This window comes from Phocoena sinus, chromosome 14 (genome assembly GCF_008692025.1).
Source record: "Phocoena sinus isolate mPhoSin1 chromosome 14, mPhoSin1.pri, whole genome shotgun sequence".
Lineage (NCBI taxonomy): Eukaryota > Metazoa > Chordata > Mammalia > Artiodactyla > Phocoenidae > Phocoena > Phocoena sinus.
This window is the reverse complement of record NC_045776.1, coordinates 71242036-71267845: the sequence shown is the minus strand read 5'-3', so window position 1 is coordinate 71267845 and position 25810 is coordinate 71242036. Positions and strand designations below refer to the sequence as shown.

The following is a 25810-nucleotide window of genomic DNA, read 5'->3' as shown; positions in this document are numbered from 1 at the left end:
ATGGGCTACTGTGAATTTGTGCTATTCAGAGAACTTGCAATGTACTTTCAGGACAATAAAATTACATGGCTGGGTTATTTTTAATTTCATGGGGCAGTGTTTCTTAAGCCTCAATTGTTCCAATGCCACCTTTTTTATTTTTGCCCTGCTTGTATACCACCTCTATGGTGTCATGAATTTAATATTTTTCTTTAAATCTACTCATTAAAAAATGAGTAAAGTTATTCATTAAAAAAAATCAGTAAATGTAGCTCAAAAGGGAAATTTATATGACCACAGTAAATAGAAAACCAGTTATCACTTTCCTCGCATAGGAGGTAACCATAAAATATCGCCGCCCCCCATAAACAATAAAACAGTATCATTAAATGTTAGCTCTGGATACTGTTGCCTGTGGGCTCTGAGCCTGAAGTCTGCTCTTTCTTTGTTATAGAGGGAAATTGGCAAGTGTCGGAGAAGATGCTGAAGACGTGTTAGCACCAAATGGAGACTTTTTCCTAGGTGTCATTAGAAGGGTTGAAAGAGAATTGGAAAGAAAAACTTCCTCATGTTGTGATTCCATATGTATTTTGTGCCTTTTTCATATTATCGGGTACTTTTTATCATGTAAATTCATTTGTACCAGCTCATAGCTTGCTCTTATAAAGTCAATAGCAAGTCCGATGCTTCAGCGTCAAGTTTATTGTAACTGATTTTGTTTTTCTCCAGGTCTTTCTTACGACATTACCAAGGTTGAGATCAGGTGGGTCTTAGGGTCTTTTGTTCTGCCTAAACAGTAAAGTTAAGAACCACAGACAGATATAGGAAACAGGCTTGTGGTTGCTAAATTTGGAGAGGCTTTGGAGGAGGGATGGATTGGGAGTTTGGGATTAGCAGATGCAAACTATTATATATAGGATGGATAAACAACAAAACCCTACTGTATAGCACAGGGAACTATATTAAATATCCTATGACAGACCATAACGGAAAAGAATATGAAAAAGAATATATATATGTATAACTGAATCACTTGCTGTACAGCGGAAATTAACACATTGTAAATCAACTATACTTCAATTAAAAAAAAAAGAAAAACCACCGATAAATCACAGGTACCTTGGAAGTATAACTGACCAGGGTTGGAACCTTGGTTTTACCATTTGTTTGACCTGTGACCTTGGGCAGAGCACTTCACTTCTCTGGCCTCAATTTTCCTACCTGTACAATGTGAATAATGGTATCAGCCTCCAAACGTTGATGTGAAAGCTTATTAAATAAGTATTGTACATGAATCCCCCTCTGGGGCAGGAGACAGGGTCTGTAAGTGGTCGTTAGGGTTGATTCTATATGCTCCGAGCAAACAGGACAGTGTGTGTCTTACTCACTGGCACAGAACCAGTGCTGGCTGAGCTCAAGAAATATCCTCATGCTTAACCAGGTTCAGGGGTGCAGAGGGTGGGGATGCCATTTGCTCACACTGCCTTCTTTGGAAAGTCTTCTTCAATTAGATGGATTGAAAAGTGTCACTCAATTTAGAGACTGCCTTTGGGGGCAGAATGGCCCTTGAGATTCCTGGGGCAGGGGCTGTAGTGGGCTGTCAATAGGAAGAGCTTCCAGTTGTTTGTTACATGGATGGTAGGAAGAAAGATGGCAGATGTGAGACCACAGAATCACAAACCATCAGAAGTAGGACCCAGTGGCCTCATTTTAAAGAGGGGGAAACTGAGGCCTGGAGAGAGATGGTGACTTGCTTGACTAAGGTCATCCAGCCTGTTGGAAGCAGAGCAGGAGCTCGAACTCACATCTGTCTCCTGGTGTCCATCCAGTTGAGAGCTCTGTCCCTGACATCTGGTCCAGTCCTTATTCACCTCCTCCAGCTGTTGTCACATAATGATGATCTTGCTTGTCTTTATTCCCAGAACTTTGCAAAGCTTCTGGTCTCATCTCTCCTCTGGAAAGAAGTCCACATTCTCCGCCAGCATCTGCAGAAAGCAAGGGATGCTGGGAGCCTCCATGAGGGCACGTGTTATTCCACTCGGCCCAGCTCTGATCCCAGGGGTGTCAGTGTGCTCCCACCAGAGGGAGGGCCGGGCCAAGCATCCCCAGAAAAACATTGCCTGATGTCTTCCCTCCCGGGTGTCATCTGTTGGAATAAAAAAAAATGTTTATTGTTTAATATTATGCAACATCCATTGTGAATATGGAAAAGGAAAAAAGGTGTCAGGAAGCTTTAAAAGATTGCAATTCCACAACCTGGAGATAACCACTGCTAATACGTTGGCATATTTCTTTCTAGTCTTTTTTCTCTCCAGACCTATGCATTTCCGTTTCCCCCACCGCCTCGTGTACTCCCATCCTGTACACAGAGCTTTATATCTGCTTTTATCGTGGATTTGGAGAAAATAATTTTTTATATTAAAATTAACATGGCCATATTTTGAAGTGGAAGGCAAAATGTGCTGGAATTTTGTAACTAAAATATGAAGCTTCTGAGAAAAATGTTCCAGTGGCTTAAGCTCTACCCCAGACCCTCAGAGCTGTGCATTCATTCTTCTTTACCATTTGATGCGTAGGTCTGAGAAGTTATCAGTCTGCTATTTCAAGACAGTGTTTTTATATAATATTCACCAAGCATCATTTCCTTAATATATATTTACACATTACATATATATACTTAATCTATACTTATATATATTTATATTATCAATATACATTTATATGTCATACACTTAATAAATGATATTCATTGTGTAATAATACAAATAAAACAGCTTTGTTGAGATATAATTCACATACAATTCGCCCAAAGTGCTTATTTCACTGGGTTTTAGTATGTTCACAAAACATACTATTTTGGTGCAACTATCACCAGAGGCAATTCTAGAACATGTTCATTACCTCAAAAAGAAACATTGTATGCATTTGCTGTCATTCTCGGTTCTCCTCCAACCCCTGACAACCACTCATCTACTTTCTGTCTCTAGATTTGCCTTTTCTTGATATTTCATATCGATGGAATCCTACCGATGGAATCCTACACTTTGCGGCTCTTTGTGTCTGGCTTCTTTCACTCAGCCTAATACCTTCAACATTCATCCTCATTGTAGCAGTTATCAGTACTTCATTTCCTTTTTACGGTTAAACAACAGTCCATTGTATGGAGAGACCATATTTTGTTTATTCTACTTTTCGGCTATTATGAATAGTGCTGCTATGAACATCTGTGTCTGAGTTTTTGTGTGGACATACATTTTCATTTCTCTTGGGTGTATCGCTAGGAGTGGAATTGCTGGGTTCTATGGTAACTCTGTTTCTCCTTTTTAGGAACTGCTAGACTATTTTCCCGAAGTAGTTGCATCATTTTATGTTCCCATCAGCAGTGTGTGAAGGTTCCTTTTTCTCCACATCCTCTGCAACACTTGTTATTACAGTCATCCTAGTGGGTGTGAAATGGTGTCTCACTGTGGTTTTGATTTGCGTTTCCCTAATGACTAATGATATTGAGCATCTTTTCATGCGCTTCTTAGCCATTTGTGTATCTTCTTTGGAGACATGTCTATTTAAATCACTTGCCCATCTTTAATTTGGGTTATTGGGTTATTTGTCTTTTTATATTGAGTTATAAAATCTCTTTTAATATTCTAGATACAAGTCCCTTATCAGGTATGACTTGCAAATATTTTCTTCCATTCTGTGCGTTGTCTTCACTTTCTTGATGATATCCTTTGAAGAACAAAACTTTTTATATGAAGTTTCAAGAGTATTTTCAAGACATGACTTTACTTGATTTAATGTTTCATATTAGTATGCTACAATTTGTTTAACACCTGCTGCTGAAGACTTGCACTGTTTTCAGTTTCTTTGCTGTTCTTGATCATGTTAAGCTGTATGTCTCTGTGAAGAAATCTTTGTCACAATTCTGATGCTCTTCTTAGGACAAAGTCCTGGAAGGGCAACTACTCTGCCTAAGATTGTGAATGCTTTGACGCCTCTTACAAGATTGCTTTCCAAAAAAGTAATGGTCCCGTGTGCCTTCCTCTGCCCACCACCCATCCCTATAATGCATACGAGTGCCTAGTCAATGCAGCCTCTGGTACTATTATTTACAAAGGAAGACTTCTTTACCGAATTCACTGAACTTTAAGATGTGTATTTTCTAGCTGGTTTGGGGGGAAAATTGTGGAGTTGATCAGAGGCAAGTCTAGGTAGAAGAGATGGCTAATTAGATCCCGGACTGTCTTCTAAGAGATGAAGTTTCATTACTTTTGCGTGCAGACAACCGTCTGGGATGAGAAAGCATCTTCTTTGCAAAGTTCCTTGGGGAACTGCTTCAGTGCTTGGAGCAGGAAACGGCAGCTCTGAGAACACTTTGCTGGCCGGCAGTGGGCACCCTTTAATGTCACTCGACGAGAACACCTTGCTGGCCGGCGGTGGGCACCCTTTAATGTCACTCGACGAGAACACCTTGCTGGCCGGCGGTGGGCACCCTTTAATGTCACTCGACGAGAACACCTTGCTGGCCGGCGGTGGGCACCCTTTAATGTCACTCGACGAGAACACCTTGCTGGCCGGCGGTGGGCACCCTTTAATGTCACTCGACGAGAACACCTTGCTGGCCGGCGGTGGGCACCCTTTAATGTCACTCGACGAGAACACCTTGCTGGCCGGCGGTGGGCACCCTTTAATGTCACTCGAGGCTCATTCTTTGCATCATTCATGTACCTCTCCCTTCCTGGGACAGAAAAAGAATCCGCTCAAGCGATTCCCAAATTCCAGATTGGAAAATTGGAAAAATCTGATTATCAGTTTGGTAACCCGTGGTTTGAAACGGTCATTCAGTTGACTGATTCTTTCAGCAAACATGTCTTGAGCACCTATCATGCACTGGCTACAGTACGAGACAGTAGGGACGGAGCTATGCATCAGATTTATGATCTCATGTTTACAACCATTTCAGGTTCAAAATGTTTATTTACATATTTGGAACTCTTTTGAAAATCTGATGAAAATGCTGGACAAGCACACCCCTCCAGAAAAATCTGTGCCCCCACACACGTGATTTTATGTGTTTATGTCCACCTGAGAGACCACCAATGGATTTCCTAGGGGGCCCATGGATCCCAAGTTCAGAGTCATTGTTATATTCCAGTAAGTGAGAAAAAGAAGATGCCGTGTCATATTTGTGTTATTATAATTATGTAACACCCTGAAGCTTGACTCCGGATCAAGGATTTCCTTCCTCATACTGCAGGATTTGTAGACTTTGCCGTCTGAACATCGGTTCCTAGGTTCTCTGCTGGGGTCGTTTGAGATGCTCCAGCTTTAGCAGAAAGGTTGACAGACATGGTCCCGGCCCTCATGCAGCCTGCAGTCTGGGGGAGGAACTTCTGTCCTTACTTGACCTGGGCTACCCTAGGGACATTTGCTGAATCTCAGCAGGCTGTTTGTCCTCTGGCTCTCACTGACAGCATGTCAGGAAGAAACAAGGGTGACAGAGCTGAAGAGGGGACATGCAGGTGGCGGTGGTGTCAGGGTGCATCAGGCATGATGACCTCCAGTCAAGGCAGGGGCTGCGGGTTGCTGAGTCCAGCCTGGTGTTTTAGAGCCCAGTTAGGGTTTTGGGAACCAACACGCCTCAAATAGTGGAAACCAAATCCAATGTGTTACATCTGTGGGCATGAAACAAAGCCAAGGAGCGTGGCCACCAAGATCCTCCAGATCTGGGAGGTCCACAAGTTACTTTGTGTGCGGTTTTCCACACCACGTCACCAAAATCCCGTGAAACCAATGAGGAATGGCGGGTTCTCCCGTTTGCGTCCAAAGGAGCGAATCCAGTCAGACATAGGAAGACATCTTTCTGGGGTAAATAATTCACAGGCTTCCCCTGTCAAATTCCAAATGAGCTCCTGGGCCGCCCTTTCTTTCACCCCAACATCACACGAAAGGAACACGAAGGGTTCTGAACCAGGGGGCAGCCAGTTGCTTCCGAACAGGCAATAAAGCAGCACAGAGAGAAACCTTAGTAATGAAGCCTCGATGTCTTGGTGCCCTGGAGCAGGTCTGAGAACAGGCAAACCTGGGAAAACAGAGGAGGGTGTTGATTTAGACCCGGGCCAGCTCCTCCCATGCTCACGATCCTGTGATTGTGTCCTCATGGGTCACAGGCTTTGAGTAGCCAATGAAAGCTATGGGACCCTCTCTCCATATGTTACTACTGCGAATAACTTGATGAGGTTTTTGGACCACTGGAACCCAACCGTGGGTTGCTCTGTGATCCCTGGAAAGCAAATCTTAACATGTATCGTCCACTGAGGGAGACAAAATGTATATGTACTGTAATTACTGCTGTTAAAGAAGGTATGAATGATCCAAATCAGGCAAACTTTCTCTCAAAGGGCAAGACAGTAAATACTGCAGGCTTTGTGAGCCATTCGGTCTCTCGCTGCAACTGCTCAGCCCTGTGGTTATAGCATCGAAGCAGCCAGAGATGATCCATAAATGAATGGGTGTAGCATTAAATGTTTATTTACAAAACAGGCAGTGTTTTTGTAAATAAACAAAAACAAAATATGTTTATTTACATATTTGGCTTATGGGTAATAGTTTTCTGACCCCGATAATAATAAAAGCCAGTGTTTAGGAACACTCTTCATAAGCCAAGATATGAGTATGTCTTATTATATTATAATAATATAATATATTATGGGCTATTATTATGCCTAGTTTACAGATGAGAAATTAGTGTCGCAAGTTGCCCAAGGTCACTCGGCTGGTAACTGATGGAGCTAGATTCTGATTTTATTGCTTTGTTCCTAAGAGATGGTCACAAAAGGATATGAAGGATAGGAGGAAGGAGATGATGATGATGTTGATGGTAATAATAATAAACATTTATTCAGTGTCTGCTATGTGCCAGGTGCTATGCTAAGTACCTTATTTGGGTTAACATAAGTCATCCCCACCACAACTCACTGTCACTATTATTACCCATGAGAGGGAACTGAGGCACAGAGAGGTTAAGCCACTTGCCTTAGGTCACACAGCTCATCAGTGGTAGGGCAGGATTCAAACTCACACTGTGCTCTCAACCTCCTTCAGTTGCTGTCTCAAAGTCCTTAGGCTATGGAGTTATCTGCTCTCTCATCTGAGAGGACGTGGGCTCTGACCAATTAGAAGGCAGCCCTGAGTCAAGATTCTGGGCCCGCCGCTTGCCTGCTGTTACCCCTTTAGTTCTTGGATCAGAGGGTGGTCCTAGGAGAGGGTCCTGTGTAGCCAGGGTTTCCCAACTGGCCAGGAAGTATTTTGATATTCACAGAACCAGCTCAAGTCGTCCAGCTGCGCTCCTACAAGGTGGGCTGTTCTGAAGATGCATTCCTAGGTGGGAGTAGTGGATGAACACAGGGAGGGAAGCCCGGGTGCTGGCCAGGAATGTCAGGGGCATCTGGGCGCCTGGAGGACATGCCAGTTGAAGGGAACCTGAGGCTGGGGCTCCTGAGGGTCAGCAGGACCCCCAGCCCTCCCTCAGAGGCAGCAGACTGAGTTCTGGGCTTGCCTCTGAGTCAGAGGCCCCAGCAGGAAAATAAACTTTCTGTACTAAGAGGAGGAGGGAACAGCTCACTTTTTAAAAATAGGAGAGGCAGCCCCGTTGCTATGACAAACTTCTCGTGTTGCTCCATGTTTTTAAATTAAAAAAAAATTTTTTTATGACCCACATAAAAAGGTACACACAGCCTCTTTGTAAAAATACATGGAAAAATCTTCATCTTATGCCCAATTTGAGTGGGACTCAAGGGACTATGGACCAAGAGAGCTTGTTTTAAGGCCTCTGAAGGTCCCGGGACCTCTGACGTTATAGGGACCACACCCCATACCATGGCAAACCTCAAAATGTCGCTACGGATCCCATTACACATATACATTTTTGCTAAAAGTATCTGAAAAGGTGTTAAAGTAATTCACATATATGGGGTTTATGAAGAATAAATTATTTTTCGTGTCCTTTGTGATTTGTGCTTTTCTATTTCTAAACACAAGTGCTGTTGGATAGCAGGTGACTCACTAATGTGTTGTAGACATTTAATCAGACATTTATTAATTTTGAGTTTGCAGTTGCCTTTTGGTGTTCTGGGGTCGATGTGCTTGTGAGTTCAGGTTTCAAATATCTCTGTAGGCCCTTGACAGGTTTGTAGATCTCAAGGTTCTGGGCCTCTAATGTGGGACCATGGAGGTAGGGGCCAGAAGCAACTCCTTGGGTCTCAGTTTTCCCATAAGCAAAATGGGAGTGGTTCACGAAAAGATGTGCACAGAGAGAGAGAGAGAGAGAGACAGAGAGAGAGAGAGAGAGAGAGAGAGAGAGAGAGAGGAGGAGAGGGAGGGAGAGAAAGGTAAAGCAAATGGGGAAAAATATAAATAATTGGAGAATCTGGGTGAAGGTATAAGGGAGTTCCTTGCACTACTGTTGCTACTTTTCTGCACGTTTAAAAGGATATCAGAATGATGGCACATATCTGGAAAAGACACAAACTCTAGTCTGAAAAGACACATGCGCCCCCATTGTTCACTGCAGCACTACGTACAGTAGCCAAGACATGGAAGCAACCTGAGTGTCCATTGATAGATGAATGCATAAAGAAGATGTGGTACACACAATGGAATATTACTCAGCCATAAAAAAGAATGAAATAATGCCCTTTGCAGCAACATGGATGGACCTAGAGATTATCATACTAAGTGAAGTAAGTCAACAGAGAAAGACAAATATCATACCATATCACTTATACATGGCACCTGAAAAAATGATACAAATAAACTTATTTATAAAACAGAAATAGATTCATAGACATAGAAAACAAATGTATGGTTACCAAAGGGGAAAGGGCAGGTAGGGATAAATTAGGAGTTTGGGATTAACAGGAACAAACAACTATATATAAAATAGATAAATAACAAGGACCTACTGTATAGCACAGGGAACTATATTCAATATCTTGTAATAACCTATCATGGAAAAGAATCTGAAAAAGAATATATATATGTGTAACTGAATCACTTTGCTATATACCTGAAACTAACACATTCTAAATCAACTATACTTCAATTTGAAAAATGAAACATTATATCAAGATGAAAAATGAAGAAGTCCACCCACCCAAGGTGGGAGGGGGCAGGGTCAATGGATGAAATGGAAGTTTGGGGCTGTGCTCAGATGGAGCCTGGGGACAACCAGGGAGCTGAGGGGTGTGGCTCCCTGTTCCCTCTAGCCAAGCATGTCCATTTTCATGTGCCTTATATTTTGGGGATCCAGATTCTTCTGGAAGAAGAGGGTTCTCTAAAGAAAAAGCCAGATATCAGTGGCCGTGGAAGTGCTTGAGGACGGAGGCAGGTCTAAGGACATGAAGGATCTTGTCTAGCCATCTCGGAGGCCTTGGGTTTTCCTAACAGTGAAGGGAAAAGAGGCCAAGTCATTGGCTGTAGATTGTGGGTGAGGCAGGAGGAGGAGGTGGGCAATGGGAGGAGAAACACGTGGAAGTGCCGGAAGGCGATGGTGAGTTTGAGTCTTTACCAGCCAGTGCTCAGTAGGTGCCAGGTGCTAATCTAGGTCCTTTACAAGCACTAACTCCTTTGAATCTCAGGATACCCTGCCAGGCAGGCACTGTTACCATCCCTATGTAACAGAGGAGGAACCTGAGGCTCAGAGAGGTGAAGTCACTTTCTCAAGATCACACAGCCAGGCAGTGGCAGACCCAGTGTGGCTTTACTTCTTCCCTGTTAAGAACACAGAAAGAGGGACTTCCCTGGTGGCGCAGTGGTTAAGAATCCGCCTGCCAATGCAGGGGACACGGGTTCAAGCCCTGGTCTGGGAAGATCCCACATGCCGCGAAGCAACTAAGCCCGTGAGCCATGGCCACTGAGCCTGCGCTCTAGAGCCCGTGAGCCACAACTACTGAAGCCCACGCACCTAGAGCCCGTGCTCCGCAACGAGAAGCCACCACAATGAGAAGCCCACACACTGCAATGAAGAGTAGCCCCTGCTCGCCGCAACTAGAGAAAGCCCGGGCAGCAACGAAGACCCAACGCAGCAGAAAAAATAAATAAATGTTCCTTTAAAAAAAAAAAGAACAGGGTCTTTGGTGAATGATGCAAGGCCAGAGGATGGGGGGAAATGGGCTTCCAGAAATAACTCACAGAGTTATGGCAACACTATGTATTAAGCACTTGCTCTGAGCCCCATGCCACATATACGACATGTATCATCTCGGAGAATTCTCCCAACCAGCCCTATGAGGTGGAGATTATGTTCATCATTTTACAGAAAGGACACGGGAAGCCCAGAGAGGGCAAGTGCCTTACCCAAGGTCACACAGCAAGGAAGTAGCAGAGATGGGATTCAAACCCAGATCTTTCTGACCTCAAAAGGCTGTGTTCGGGCTTCCCTGGTGGCGCAGTGTTTGAGAGTCCGCCTGCTGATGCAGGGGACACGGGTTCGTGCCCCGGTCCGGGAAGATCCCACTTAAAAAAAAAAAAAAAAAAAAAAAAAGGCTGTTCCTACAACACTGTACATCAACTATACTTCAATTTAAAAATAAATAAATAAAAGGCTGTGTTCCTGAACTGGCCTAATACGCCGTGGCTTTGGTGTATCTGATCCGTTTCTAGTAGCTCACATAACAGCTGGCCTTGGGGAGGGACGGGCAGGCATGGGGGCTACCTCAATCCATCAAACATTTCCAGTAAGGGTCAGGTCTAGTGTCAGGAACTGGAGCGACAGAAGTCCAAAGGCTGAGACAGGTGTGCACATGGCAGAATGAAAAAGCAGTGTGATTTGAGAAAGGATGGATGTGTTGGCCAAGTACAGACCCACCTGGCAGAAGGAGTAATCAACTTTCCCAGGTAGGTGGGAAGAGAAGGGACAATCCTGGAAGGCTGACTGAAGGAAGGGACAATTGAGCTAGGTTTTGAAAGATGACCAGGTCACCAGGTGGCTGGGCACAGGGCGGTGAGAGAGAGCATTACTGGCAGAAGGGGCAGCTCAGGCAAAGGTGCCAGGATTTGAAACTGCACGATGGGGTCAGAGTTGAAGGAGGGGAAGAGGTGGGCCATGTGGCTGGGGAGATGGGCAGGGGCAAGGTAATAGAAAACCTGTGTGTGTGTATGTGTGTGTGTGCGCACGCCATGTGTAGCAGAGGTGAGAGGGTTCTCTGGGAACTGGGAAGCTTGCCTGCTCAGGACTTGCTGTGTGGCTCTGAGCAGCTGCTAATCCCCTCTGGGCCTCTGTTCTACCCCCTGGAAAATGGAAGCTTTCCCAGAATCAAGCTACATGCTGTCAGGCACCACCTGAGAGCTGGGGAACTTTAGGCAAGGGGGCTCCAAGCTTCTCCCATCCCCATCCTGGAGAAATGGGCCAGAACAACCTTGCCGGCTCTCCCAGCCCCCCCAGGCATCCGGGGTGGTCTCCCCCGCTCCACTGCCAGAGGCAAACTGTCTCTTCCAGCAGGAGGAGCTGGGCGGGTGGGGTCTCCATGGCTCACAGGGGAGCGGTGGGCCTTATCGACCCCTCACCAGGACAGTCCTCTCCCCTGGTCTCAGAGTTGAGGCTTCCTCATTCCTTATCCCACCCAGGCTCCAATTAGCGCTGTTAACACTTCCCAGCTTGGATGAAAGCCCAGGGCCTGGATGCTTGCTGAGTGGACAGAAACCTGGGCTGCTGGCATCCTCCCATCTCTTCTTCCTTTTCAACCCCCCTCCAATTCAACATCTCACCTCAGACAATCTCCGACAGCTCGAGGGACCCGCCTTCACCCAAGAAGAATTAACCCTTGCTGTTACTTGAACCCAAATCAAGTTTGCAATACAGTTTTTGGCTGAGGGTGTGACAAGTGTCCAGTGATACTTGGCCCAGTGCTCAACTCTCCTATCTCGATAACTCTGCAGCCCTCTCAGTGGTTAAGAACCAGGACTTGGCTGTCAGGAAAAACTCTGGGTCCTCAGCCCAGCTGGCCTGGGAGGTTGCTGACTGGTCATCCATCTCTTCATTCATTTAACAAATCCTTATCGAGAAGGGACTACATGCCTAGCACCAGTCTCTGCCCCCATGGAGTTTACCTGTGGAGGGGGAGATGGGTGGTATATTCCCAGCACAAATGATCACCACATTATGACTGAGGTTGGTACTGCTGTGGAGGTCAGGATGCTACAAGAATGGACAACAGGGGTGCCAACCTGTCTCAGGGGGTCTGGAGAAAGTGACGTTTCAATTGACATCTGAAGGTTTGTCTCCTCAAACTCTTTTCAGCTTTGCCATCCCTTTGTTTTCTCCTTCCTGGGAGATGAGGCTGGCAGGAGCCCAGTTATGGGGGATTTTGATCAACCAGATTAAAGACATTGTACTGGGGAGCCATGGAATGTTGTTGAGCAGTGGAGGGACACTGAATGAAATGGAGCATCAGGAAGGTGGCTCTAGCAGCATCCCGGGGAGATTAGAGGGCCTGTATTTGGGAATGTAGGCCTCTTAAGGCCCAACAGAAGGGGGAAAATCCAACATTTATTGAGTGCTGTGTGCCAGACTCTGTTCTAAGCATGTGGTGTGTATCAACTGATTTCATTTTCCCTACAGTCTGAGGTTGGTTCTTTATTACTCTCATGTGCTGAGTAGAAAGCTGAGATTCAGAGAGGTTAGGAATTGCACAAGGCCACACAGCTAGCAAGTGGAGCAGGGACTCAAGCCCAGATCTGCCTGCCACCAAGGGCAGTGTTCTGGTCTTCTCTGGAACAGCCCTTATATTCATTTCCTACTGCCGCTTTACAAATTACCACAAATTTAGGGGCTTAAAACAGTACATATTCTCCCACCGTTCGGGAGGTCAGAAGTTCAAAATGTGTATTAAGGGGTTAGAATCAGGATGTTGGCAGGGCTGGCTCCTCCTGGAGGCCCTAGGGTAGAATCTATTCCTTGTCTTTTCCAGCACACAGGCTGCCTGCATTCCTTGGCTTGTGATCTCAGATCTCTGCTTCCTTCATCCCCCTACTGCCTTCTCCTCCCTTTTATCTCCTGCCTTCCTCTTCTGAGGCCCCTTGGATTATACTGGGCCCACCTAGATAATCCAGAATAATCTTCCCATCTCCAGATTCACAACTTAATCACATCCGTAATTTAATCTCACGAGCACTGAAGGAACCAGAGAGGATAAATGACTTGCCCAAGGCCACACAGCCCAAGGCCACACAGCCCAAGGCTGAAATGGAGTTCTCATTCGGTGTGGCTTGTTCATGCCTTAAAGAAAGTGCAAAATAGGCACAGTTTGGTTTTACAGAGAATCCTGCATGTCATAGAAAGCATCTTTGAAGGCTCCCGTTTGTTTGAGAGCCTCTCTGGTCAATCTGCTTTAGCAGCTGATGATCAGGAAGATAGAGGAATCATTTAGCTTTAACTAGGATATTAGGGATCCATGAACAGTAGAGATCAATCAGAAATAAATACAAAGGAGTGTGGGAATTGAGATACAGATTAGATATACACTAGGATCTGCCAATTCATGGAACAAACGGGGCAGAGCTGGAACCAGCCCCTGAGCCTTCTAGTCCAATGGGATGGACTTTAGTTGGAGGACAGAGTGGGATGAGAAAGCCAAAACGGCCCCACCCCACTTCCGTCCAGGGCAGGCATTGCTAATCAATCACTGTGCTCTTCCCAGCCAGGCCTGGATGTGGCCTCAGATTCCCTTAAACAGAGAGCTCCAGGACTCCAGAACCAACCAACTGGAGTTGGGCATCAAGATGAAGCCTGATCGGGCTTCCCTGGTGGCGCAGTGGTTGAGAGTTCGCCTGCCGATGGAGGGGACACGGGTTCGTGCCCTGGTTCGGGAAGATCCCACATGCCGCGGAGCGGCTGGGCCCGTGAGCCATGGCCGCTGAGCCTGTGCTCCGCAACGGGAGGGGCCACAACAGTGAGAGGCCCGTGTACCGCAAAAAAAAAAAAAAAAAAAAAAAAGATGAAGCCTGATCTGCATGCACCCCTAGGTGCATAGCCAAGGCATAGAAACCTAAATGTCCCTTGACAGATGACTGGATAAAGAAGATGTGGTGTATATATACAAGGGAATAGTACTCAGCCATAGAAAAGAATGAAATAATGCCATTTGCAGCAACATGGACGGACCTAGAGATTATAGTAAGTGAAGTAAGTCAGAAAGAGAAAGACAAATACCATATATCACTTATATATCGAATCTAAAATATGACACAAATGAACTTATCTATGAAACAGAAACAGACTCACAGACATAGAGAACAGGCTTGTGGTTGCCAATGGGGAGGGGGTTGGGGGAGGGAAGTATTGGGAGTTTGGGATTAGCACATACAGACTATTATATAGAGAATGGATAAACAACAAGGTCCCACTGTATAGCACAGGGAACTATATTCAATATCCTGTGATAAACCGTAATGGAAAAGAATATGAAAAAGAATGCATATGTATGTATAACTGAGTCACTTGGCTGTACAGCATAAATTAACACAATATTGTAAATCAACTAGACTTCAATAAAATAAATTTAAAAAACAAAAAAGAATGAAGCCTGATCCACCACCTTGGAACGACACAGTTTCTATGGGAATAAACAGAGGCGTCTTTGCAGGCCCTGAAGACCACCACGTCTCTCTCAGGCCCCAGTATTCCTATATCAGGCCTTAGATTTCAGAATCCTATTTAAAAAAAAAAACAAAAAACACACCAAAAAGTCAAAAAACTCACCGTAAGGCTTTTCACTTCGAGGAAGAATACGCCAAACTTCGCCGCCATGTTCAGAATGGTGGCCCGAGACTGTGGCTTTGGATTGGTCGGAGCAGCGCGACTCCGCCTGTTCCTCGCCGGGCCGGGTGGGGCTGTGAGCTCAGACTTCCACCTCTGGGCTTCCTGCCTCCGGCCTCCGAGGCCTGGCTGGCTGGGAGCCCAGCGTCCTCCCTCAGCCTGGTGTGGCTCACAGCTGATAACACCTGAGCCTCATTATTATAGCCTTGGGTTGGCTCGGGAGGCGTGAAGCCTCCGGGGGGCCTGCAGTAGCAGCACCCAAGGAAGGAGGAAAAGGCAATATCCATAAATCCATCCAGAGGCTGGATTCTCCCAGCTCCCCTTTCAGGATCTCCCCTCCCCCACCCCCAGTGTGCTCCATCTTCCTGGAAGGCTGCTTCCTCCTTCTCCTTCCCCCCTCCATCCTCTACTTCCTCCCGCTTCCTTCTCTGCCCCCCGTCCCCCTGCCCCCCGTCCCCCCCACCCCCACCCCCCCGTCCCCTGCTCCCTCATCCAGAACAGATGAGAAAACTGAGGCTCAGCGAGGTGAAAGGACTTGCCCACACAGCTTCCAGGGGTGGAGACAGGGATTCAATCAAATCGGGTCTGTCTGATCCCAAGGTCTCTGTTCTTAACTACGATTCTGTGGATTGAGAAGGTGACCTGTCCTGGGATCCAGAATGTATTCTTAGTGGCTTTTCCATTAAGAATACAGATGGGGCTTCCCTGGTGGCGCAGTGGTTGAGAGTCCGCCTGCCGATGCAGGGGACACGGGTTCGTGCCCCGGTCCGGGAAGATCCCACATGCCGCGGAGCGGCTGGGCCTGTGAGCCATGGCCGCTGAGCCTGCGCGTCCCGAGCCTCTGCTCCGCAACGGGAGAGACCACAACAGTGAGAGGCCCGCGTACCCCCCAAAAAAAAAAAAAAAAAAAAAAGAATACAGACATTTTCTGTTTCAGTGGTTTTTAAACTTGAGCCAGCATCAGAATCCCTTGGTGGCTTGTTAAGAGCCTGCATTTCTAACAAGTTGCCAGGCAAGGCTGCTGCTGCTGGTCCAGAATCCATGCTTTGAGTACCACTGGTCTGTATTAGTAACAAACCTTTAGATGGTGATGTATAGGATTCCCCTTGCATGGTGGAAATGTCCTCTCCTTTGGACCAGGAGACTTGGGGCTGCTGCTCTACTGCTAACTGTTGGGTGACCTTGGGCGAGTCCCTTGCGTTCTCTGGATCCAGTGTTCCCATCTGTACAGTAAGGATTTGCATGGGCAAGCCTGGCAGAGTGGGGAGGAGAGGAGTTTGGAGTCAGGCTGGGTCTGACTTCTGACCCTAGGAAGCTGTGTGACTTTGGGCAAGTGACTTAACCTCTCTGTGCTTCCAGTTATTATCTCTGAAATGAAAGCATTAAACCAGATAGTTTCTAAGTGTAAATCTCACTGAATTAAGGGTTGAGGATGGTGGGGAGAGAAGATGAGGTTCTCGGGCTGGTCATATGGTGAAGGACATGTTTCCCCACTTGCCAAAGTTCTGGAGGCCTAAGAAGAGCAGATGTCCCTTCTTCCCCCTCCCTCCCTCCTTTCCTTCCTCCCCCTTCCTTCTTTCTTTTTTCCCTCTCTCCCTCCCTTCCTTCCTTTTTTCCTTTCCTTCTTTCCTATGCACCCTCCTTCCCTTTTTCTCTGTTACCTTTTCTCATCCCCTCCCCCACCCCTCCCCTTCTCTTTTCCTTTTTTCACAGGTTATTTTCAGCAGCCCCAGCTTTGGAATCAGACAGACCTGGGTTCAGTCATGCCTCTGTTGGCATGATCTGGGCGCCCTTGCCAAAACGACTTTCCGTCCGTGGCCGCAGAATCCTCATCTGTAAAATGGGCAAGTGTCACCTCCTGCAGCGTTGTTGGTTCATTGCTTACTCCATGGAAAGCACCTGGTACAGGGCAATGCACACAGTGGGCCCTTCTGTTAGTTCTTTAGTTTGGAGGCTAAAGGCAGGGCTCTGGAGCCAGGTGGCCTGGTTGGAATCCCAGCTGTGCCACCTACTAGCTGTGTGGCCTTGGGCAAGCGACTTAACCTTTCTGTGTCCCAATTTTCTCATCGCAAAATGGGGGCAGAAACAGTGCCTGCTTCCTTCCTTCATAAGGATTAAGTACCAAGTTTCTAGCACACTGCCTGGCTGTCAGCTATTTAGATAATTCACTGATGATGGTGATGTCGCCAGGCACCGTGCTTAGCACTGGGGATAGAGCAGGGGACAAAACACAGACCCTTCCCCAAGGAGTTCCTAGTGCAAGGGAAAGAGACACCCTAACAAGCTGGGACAACACTGCATCAGTGCTGTGATGGGGGGAGCCCAGAGCAGTCCCCCAAGGGGCAGGGAAGTCTTACCTGGGAGGTGGCCCCAAGCTGAGACATGAAGAGAGAGTGGGCGACTCTTTGAATAATAAACATGTTCATAGGAAATTTGTATAATAAAGTAATTGGACAAGTGTGTAATGGCGTGCTCACTATAGTCGAAAAGTTGAAAGTAACCTAATCATCCACCCTCAGAGTATTGTATTGATTAAATAAACTACGGTACATTGAGTAAATGAAATAATTAGCAACTTTTAAAATATGGTAAAGTATATATACATATACACATATATTTTATATATATAATCATTGAATGCAAAAGCAGGTTACAATATGGTACACAGAGCATGACTGAGCCACTTTACATTTATATATAAAATATATATGTGCATGTGTTCAAACCAACATGTTAATGATATTTATCTCTGGGGAGCGGGGTTTAGGATGAAAGCAGAATTTATATTTAAACAACACAAGGTCTGAACATCGTTAAAGGTTTGATGTAGTTTGTTAGTTTTCTAGAAGTGGTACATGAATGTAGGTATATTCCAATGATGGATAAGAATTTTGCTTCCCTGTAACATTTACTAAAATCAAATATTACAGAACATTTTAATCTTTGTTCATTTGATACTTAAAAAAAACCACATTGCTATTTTAATTTAAGCCCCCCCCCTCAAAAAAAAAGGAAGCAGGAGGTCATCAGGCCACGAATAGGGGCAGGAAGCAGGAAGGGCATCCAGGTGGAATGATGCACAAACGCCTGGGGTGAGGAGGTGACCCAAGGTGGTGGGATATCCGGCAGCTAGTCTTGCTTGTACGTAGTCTGTCTGGAGCTCCGGAGGCCCTTGCTGGGAGCAGACGTGCTTCCCACAGCTGCCCGGGGCCCACATGTGCTCCTGGTTTGTGCTCAGACGGTGAGCACAGCTCCCAGCTCCCAGAGGGGCGGGTCGTCCCCAGCAGGCCTCGCCATCAGCCACCACCCTCGACAGGCAGGCTCCCTTGACAGCCCCGCTCCACGCAGCTGGCCGCCCCCGCCCTCCGGTCAGCCCGGTTTCCTGCCCCTCCCTCTCTCCTCCCTCCAGCTGTTTGGCAGAGGCCTGTCCCATTCAGGACAGCAGCCCTGGTGAGCAAAGAGCGCAGGAGCCTCCGGGGGATGAGAATGTTCTAGGGGGGCTGAACTCTGGGCTATTTGAGGGGCCCTTGAATGAATGGATGCACTGCTTTCTGGGCAAACGGCCACAGCCAAAGGACAGTGTGATTTCAAGAAAGAAGTCGGGGAACACGGGTCTCCTGCACAACCTCGAGTGGTCTGAAGTCACCGCACGCTTGGGAACACCTGGGCAGAGGAGACCAGCCACAAGGTATCACGCTCCGCTCTGACATCACCCAGAGGCGCCAGGAAAGGGGAAATGGTAATAGAGAGAGAAGTTCTTTGGTTCTTGGTAAAATGTAATTTTTGTCAAAATGGAAATAGCTTTATTATGATTTTCAGATTTCCAAAGTAATGCATGCTAACTGTAAAAAACCAGCGAGGTCACCATAGTTACAAGAGCAGCGAGCTCAGTGTTTCCCTTCGGTTAATGCTCACAAGAAGCCTACAAGGGAGATGCTTTCATTGTCCACATCTTATAGGTGAAGAAACTGAGAGTCAGGTTGGGGGGGTGCGGGGCTGGGCTCTGAGATCCAAAGGACATGAGAGTCTGCAGATCCCACCTTCTTAGCTGCTGGACTGTCCTACCGCTCAGCTATGGAGAGGAAAGAAGGGGTTCCTAACCCAGAGGTGAACCTTCGGGTGCCTCTCTGTAGAACTCTCACTCACCCTCTCACTACTTGACCTGTGATGTTTGTTGAGTGCTTACAATGTACCAGACACATAGGAGTATCTAGATGTGGACACACACATGCTTTTCCAACATCTCGTTTCGTACCTTACCTTGTCCTTAACCACGGATCATGAACCTGCATCTGTATTTTCTATGTTCCTCCAATATACATTTTAATGGCTGCACAGAGAGGGTGAGTTGGGATTTATTAATCATTCCTCCGTGTGGTTGCTTCTTCTTCCTCTTTTTTTTTTCATTATTATAAACAGCACTGCAAAGGCTGCTCCTAGTACATCATCTTTGCGTGTTTGGGCCTATGGATACGTTTCCTAAGGTGAAATTCCTGGCTCAAGTGTTCGCGTGTTTTTAAGTCTTTTGAGGCTATCGCCCTGGAAGGTTGTGCCGGCTTGCACTCCCCTGGCACAGTGTTGGGGTGTGATGTTCTCACAGCCTCACCCACACTGGTTGCTACCCATCTCCTAAAACTTCCCTGATGGGAAAGGTGAGAATAACATCTGGCTGCTTGACTTTGCACGCCTTCATTCATGCTGAATAACCTTTTTAATCTTATTGTTCATTTTATGACTATCCTGCTCAAGTCTATTCCCATTTGTTCCTTGCCGGCATGTTTGTCTCCTTTCTTATTGATATTTAAGAGTTCTTTGTATATGAAGGATATGAACCCTTTGCCAGTGGTATCTGTTGAAAATATTCCACTCCCCTCTCTGCTTTCAAATTAGCACATTTTAAATGGGTGAGCCATTTGGACCAGCGTTTGGCAAAGTTATGAGCAAACAGCACATCATTATACTCAAGTAACTGTTACTTGATGTCAGTCTGATCATTCAGACCTATGTGGTTCAGAGAGGCCAGCAAGCAAGTGGCTGAGCCGTGGGTCTACCTTCTCTCTCTATGCAAGGGCCCAGCCCCCAGCTTCCTTTTTGTCATCCCTGACCTCCTTTTCAAGACCAATCTTCCCTGTAGTTCTTGCTGTCGAATTACACCGAGTCGAATTAGACCCAGGACTTCTCAAAGGGCAATCCTGGGACCACGAGCATCAGTTTTTTGAGTCAGAATCTCTGAGGATGGGGTATAGGAGTCTGCATTTTGAATCAGCACCCCCAGTGATTTTGACACACCCTAAAATCTGAGAACCACTGAGCTAAGTGTCTTTTCTTTTTGTCCTTTGTCCAAGTTTCTGGGTTCTTTGTTTGCACACTGAGCCTTCTTTTTTTCCTTTCTAAGCAAATATCTATGCTCTTCTGCGAGTCTACATGCCCTGTGTCAGCAGCTGAGGCCAGGAGACAATGGTGGAGAAGAAGCAAAACTTGGTCTTGTACCACAGAAAGTCAGACCACATCATCAAGCATTCGGGCTTTGACATTAGTTTAAGCCACAGAGCCCTTTCTTCTGATGAAAATATATGGAGAAGTGCAATTTGAAGACAGATAAAAGTGATGTTTTTCTAGTAGAAACAGAAGTGGAGGACTCCAGACGGCAGCTCACTGAACCTCACTCTCACTGCCGAAGGGCCTCTCGGAATCCTCATGGCTCTCGGGGGCAGGTTGAAAACTGCAAAATCTACTCCAAATTGTTAAGACACCAAAGTTCTTAACCATTGCTGAATTTGCTGTGTGACCTTAGGCAAGGTACTCTCATTCTCTGGCCCTAATCGTCTCACTTGTAAATAAGGAGGTTGAATGTTGTATTAGGGTAGTAGGTGCAGTAACAAATAGACCCAAGCACGTATAATGGCTCAAACGAAACAGACGTTTGTTATAAGGCAGGTATTTGTGAGTGGAGGGTTGTCCTCTTCCACACAGTGATTCAGTGAGCCATCTCACATTCCGACTATCCCTTGGACATCGTCACCAAGGAAAGAAAGTATGGAGGGGGCATGTTTGCTTCTTAACTGTTTTCTGCCACACACGAGAACTAGTCATGTGACCAATCTAGTTGCAAACGAGGCTGTGAAATGTAGCTCTTGGCAAGGGTGGCTCTTTCCCATCTATGGCTGTGTACTGTGGAAGGGAGAACGAATTTTTGTGGACAGCTAGCTGTCTCTGCCACAAATACGGTGACCTCTTGGGTCTCTTCCAGTCTCTGATTCTAAATTTTCATTAGTTAATCTTAAAGTTAACATGGTGATGTTGGACCCACAAATACTTTCCTATCCTCAAAATAATCCCCATCAAATAGACTGGGTAAATTCCCACATTCCAGGCCCCCTAAACATGGATTTCCTTGAAACCTAGGCAACTGCCATTCTCTTTCCCTCCTGGAGAAAGGGAACAAAAATAACAATGTCGTTGAGCAAATCACTTTGATGAACCAAAGGTTTTTGTATCCACTATCTCATTGAATCTCCCTATAACACTACATGGAAAGGCTTCATGATTAGCATTCCCATTTTATAAAGGAAGAAAATGAGGCTCAGAGAGGTAAAGGGACTTGCCCAAAGTCACACAGCTCATAAGCAAAAGAACTGGGATCTGAACTCAGAAAATCCAACTTCTGTCCTAGGGTCCTACTGCACGTTGAGTGCATGTGTGCAAGGCTGTGTGTGTGTGCCAGTGCATGTGTGGGGTTAGGGTAGGGGTTTTCCTTGGGCTGTATTTCCCCAGGGCGGGGTATAAGGAAGTGGAAGTGAAGGAATCATTGTCCAAGTGCCCAGAATGGGCCAAGCTTGCTGTTTAGAGGGCAGCCGGGTCGTTGTCTTGGGCCGAGGAAGCCCACTGTGACTAAGTATTATAGTCACTGGCCAGAAAAAAGCGAAGGGGGTGGCGTGTGAGGACACAGCTGAGGCTGTGTGTGGGTCCTGGATGCCACCGAGGCCTTAACTGGGCCAGGCGCGTAGTAGGTCCTTGTGGATGATTTCCTGCGTGAATAAACCCACGGAGGAGTGAAAGCTGTACCTGTGCGAGAACCTAAGATGGGTCAGCCCAGTCCCTGTTTTTAAGGCCTTTGGGGGAGGGGAGGCAAACTTGTCACATAGACTTTTATTCAGTCACTCAACAAACATTTATTACTACCTGCTCTGTGTCTGGCACTCCACAAGGCAGGGTGATGAAAAAGACAGGATTCCTGCCCTCGTGGGACTGTGGAGGGGCTGTGAGGGTAGTTACATTGGCCCCGTATTAGATCTGAGGAAAGTGAGGCTCTGATTGGTTGAGCAACATTCCCCGGGTCACTTGGTGGGTAAGACCCGGGGCTCTGGTTCCCAGGTCAGGACTCCTTACGTGTCCCTGGCTGAGGGCGAGGCCCTAGCCTCGGGCCTGGGATGCAGGGTTGGCTTCTGGCTCCCAGGACGTGCTGTTTTCAGGCAAAATTAGGACACCAGTTAACTTACAATACTTCTCTCTTGGAACCTCTGTATTTTTGCAGCGTTGGGCACAAGCATGATAGAGGAAGAGTAGAATTTCTTGCCCTGCTGGGTGGAAGCCAGAGGCCATGTTCATTCTACACGGTGCTGTCAAAGAAAGAAACATTAATGTCAGGCTGCCATCGGCTGACAGCATGACATGGCATGCACTCCACAGTCACCTGCTCTAGGGTTCAAACCCCGTCTCTGCCCTTTAACCTCCCTCCCCCTCTGAGTCCTCATCTCTGAGCGGGGGGATACTCTCAGGGTCTACCACTTCACAAGGTTGTTGGGGGTTAAACGAGTTAATATACGTAAAAATATATACACGAGCACAGCACATGGCCAGCTCAATGAGGGCGCTTCTATTTTAATTCCCGGGGAAGTGGGCACCGATATTCATGTTTGTACGCAGGGGGTGATGTGGACATCTTGTGCCCTGTGACCTCGGGTTCCCAGGACAGGAAAGGTCATTTCAGTCAGTCTCCTGGCTTCATGACTTGCCCCATGGGGGAGTCCTAGGCTCCGTGGGCAGTGGGGGGTGTCCTGCCCACCACAGACACACTCTGGTGACCTTGGAAGTATTAGCAGCTGACGCAGCAGGAGGGTCAGCTGCTAACCAGGCAGAATGTCAGAATCGGTTCTGCTTTCTTGGGGTATGTGACTTGGGTCCTCCGATCTTGGCCCTGGGATCCCACTGAGAGCAGCTCTTGTGCAAGGAGGTGGGTTGGGTGGGTTGGGTGGGTGGGGGGTGGGGCATCTGGTGCAAGAAACAGTGGCTAGCGTGCTCAGTATTTCCTCCTGGAGCTCAGGGGTCAGAGACACAGGAGGCCTGGTGGGGTGTAGCCAGGCAGACCTGGGTTCTGGTCTCAGAGCCTCAGTTTCCTCTTGTTTCAGACTTGTTGAGTTCTGCAGTGTTCAATCAGTGATCTGGGGGTGGTGATTAGGGCCAGGGGACATTCAAAATATGCCCATCCCTTGTTATCAGAATTTGTTTGAACAGTTTTCAGAATCTATGAATTCCGGGGTGTGGGATGAACGAATCGTTCAGATAGTGTGTGAGCCTGTTGCTGCTATAACAACCACTGCAAACTTTGTGGCTTAAAACAATACACATTTATGATCATACCTTTCTGGAGGGCAGAAGTCTCAAATGAGTTTCACCTGGGCCTTTCTGACTGAGGCCTTTTCGATTGTTGAAGACACTCCCATCAGTGCCTGCCTGGTGCATTCAGCGCCCGAACTACCACGGGAGCAAAGAGGGGGTAGCTTTGATCGGGACAGTCAGGAAATAGTGTCTGGAGAAGGGAGCATGCACCTGAGCTGGTTCCAAGGATGACTGGCCTCGAGCGCCTGGAGGAAAACTTGGCCAGAAATAAAAGATATTTCTGGCTGGGAGAGCAACGTGAGCAGCTTGACAAGCGAGGAATATCTGATGTGGCGAATGGAAGCAGGGAACGGCCGGAGGGAGCCTGGATGTTCTGCAGGGCCTTGAAGGTCCCATGCAACTTGCTGGGTGGTCCAGTATGCCCCATTTCACCGGAACAGCATCTTGTTGTCCCCAGACCTTGCCCTCTCCAAACTTGGTGCTTAAACTCAAACATTTGGACGAGTGAAGATTCCAGACAATCTCAAGTGAATTGAGTTTGAAATTCCAACTTGGCAGAAGGGCATGTTGGTTAGCGGCTTCATCTCCTGGGTTGTCTGGTCCAGAAACCAGCTCGGAGGAGAGAATACTTCTTTGCATTGGTGGCTTTCTTGGCTGAATGTTGGGTCTCTTCTCCTAGCACATCCAGGACTTGCTGACAGCTGTAGGCACGGAACTTGGGAGAAATGAGGTGTTTCCTTCAGGGCTAAAGAGAGTTGACTTAGGGTGGCACCTGTGGCCAGCCCGGGATATGTTTACTGTGGGGAGAGGGACTTGGCCACTGGCCGCTGGAGCCAGATGAACCGGGCTGGGCGTTGAAGGGTCTGCTGGCCCCTGCCATCGCCGGGGGGTAGAGCTGACTGACGTCAAGAGCAGGTCTTCGGGGAGTTCGGGCAATTTACAGTCTCTTTTATGACAGATGCGACTCACAGGGGGCCTTCTTCAATGGTCAGGGATGTGGGTCAGGAAGAAAAACGACATCCCTTGAGTAAGAAAGAAACGGCCACCCGGGGTAGAAGCGGGACTCTGCCAGCTCACGGACCTGTTTTGAAACCCACCTCTGCCCTCGCTGGCTGTGAGACCTCGGAGAGGACCCTTAACTTCTCTGAGCCTCAGTTTGCTCCACTGTAAATTGGGGGTGATTAAAGGGTTTTCCTCACGGGGTGGAGGGTGCTGGCTGGCTTACGTGAGATGCAGAGCGGCACAGAGTTGGGGCTGAAGACCAGCTGTGGCCTGAGCCTGAGGGGCTGGCTCAGGCGGTGGGCAGAGCAGCGGGGGCCGGAAGTCCTGAGCTATGACAGGCTAGAAATGCCAGGTGTGGACGGTGCCAGGGTCGGAGCTTCACCCCAAGCTTCCCCTCCACTTCCCGGCTTGGCCTGAAAACACGGCGGGGTCTGGGTAGAGACCCCAGATCACAGGTCTTTCTTTTCCTGGGACCAGTGGGGCCTGACTGGCTTAAATGGGCCTTTCTTTTTCTGTGTTTCCCTGCCCTCCTGTGAAAGACCTCAGACACGAGGGAAATCAGAACCAGGACCCTGGGGAAGGGTAGGGCAGCTTCCCTGAGCCTGGCTGGGCGATGCTGCTTATCTGCCCCGTCCCACTGGGCTGGCCCCGGCGCCACGCATCCCGTCTGCTCCATAATCTCGGCCCTCTCCCAGCTCTGGCAGCTCACGCTTTCCAGGGGGCTGGGAAGCCAGCAGCGCCCCCAAATTCCTCCTTCCAAGAGCTTTTTGTATTGTTTCCACTGTCTGAAGGGACAGGTAGCTTTCATTCGCCGAGACCACGCCGGACTTCTGCCCAACCCTGCTTCCCACCGCCAAGATCCTCTTCGGGGGCCAGTCATTCCTCTGCTGGTGTCACACAGACCCATCAGAAATGTGGGAGATGGGGCAAACTGTCCCAATTTTACAGCCGAGGAAACTGAGGCCTGGAGAAAACGTGTGCTCACCCCTCCTCCGTTCCCTAATTCACAGCCTCCCTCTCTGCCTTGGGAACACGTCCCACCTCCAGTGGCCCTGGCTTTCTGTGCTTTGACGGGGCCCTCAGAGTAATGATTCAGTTTGGAGTAAGGCAGACCTGGGTTCGAATCCTGAGTCGCTTGATGACCAGCTGGGTGATCTCGGGTCGGTTCCTCTCTCTCAGCCTCGGTTTCCCCACTTGTAAATGAGAGTGTTGGCAGGTTCTGCCCTGAGTTGTGTGGTGAGAATTAAAGGAGATAATCCATGTAAAGGGCTTAGCACTGGGTCCCGCACTTAGTGGGTCCCTGCAAAGACTTCTGGGCCCTGAAAATGGGGTACGTGGCAGGTCCTTGGTAAATACTTCCTGAAATGAGATTGAATTCTTTAATCACCCCCTTCTGCT

The 25810-nt window shown here is 47.5% G+C and overlaps 1 protein-coding gene and 1 long non-coding RNA gene across 3 annotated transcripts in view; one reads left to right on the top strand and one right to left on the bottom strand.

Moving 5' to 3' along the window:
- Nucleotides 1–1919: 1919 nt before the first annotated feature.
- Nucleotides 1920–14861, bottom strand: LOC116739358. The gene is made up of 2 exons (XR_004345545.1): nucleotides 14735–14861; nucleotides 1920–2125 (listed from the first exon to the last, which is right to left on the bottom strand). It is a non-coding gene; the product is annotated as an uncharacterized LOC116739358 (long non-coding RNA).
- A 3378-nt stretch (nucleotides 14862–18239) lies between these two features.
- Nucleotides 18240–25810, top strand: part of CMKLR1 (chemerin chemokine-like receptor 1) — a 38994-nt gene continuing 31423 nt past the window's right edge. The window contains exon 1 of one of the 2 annotated variants that reach the window (XM_032602730.1): nucleotides 18240–18479. The gene's annotated coding sequence lies outside the window, so the exon portion shown is untranslated. Of the gene's footprint in view, nucleotides 18531–25810 lie in introns of both variants that reach the window. The other variant, XM_032602731.1, reaches the window with a different exon arrangement.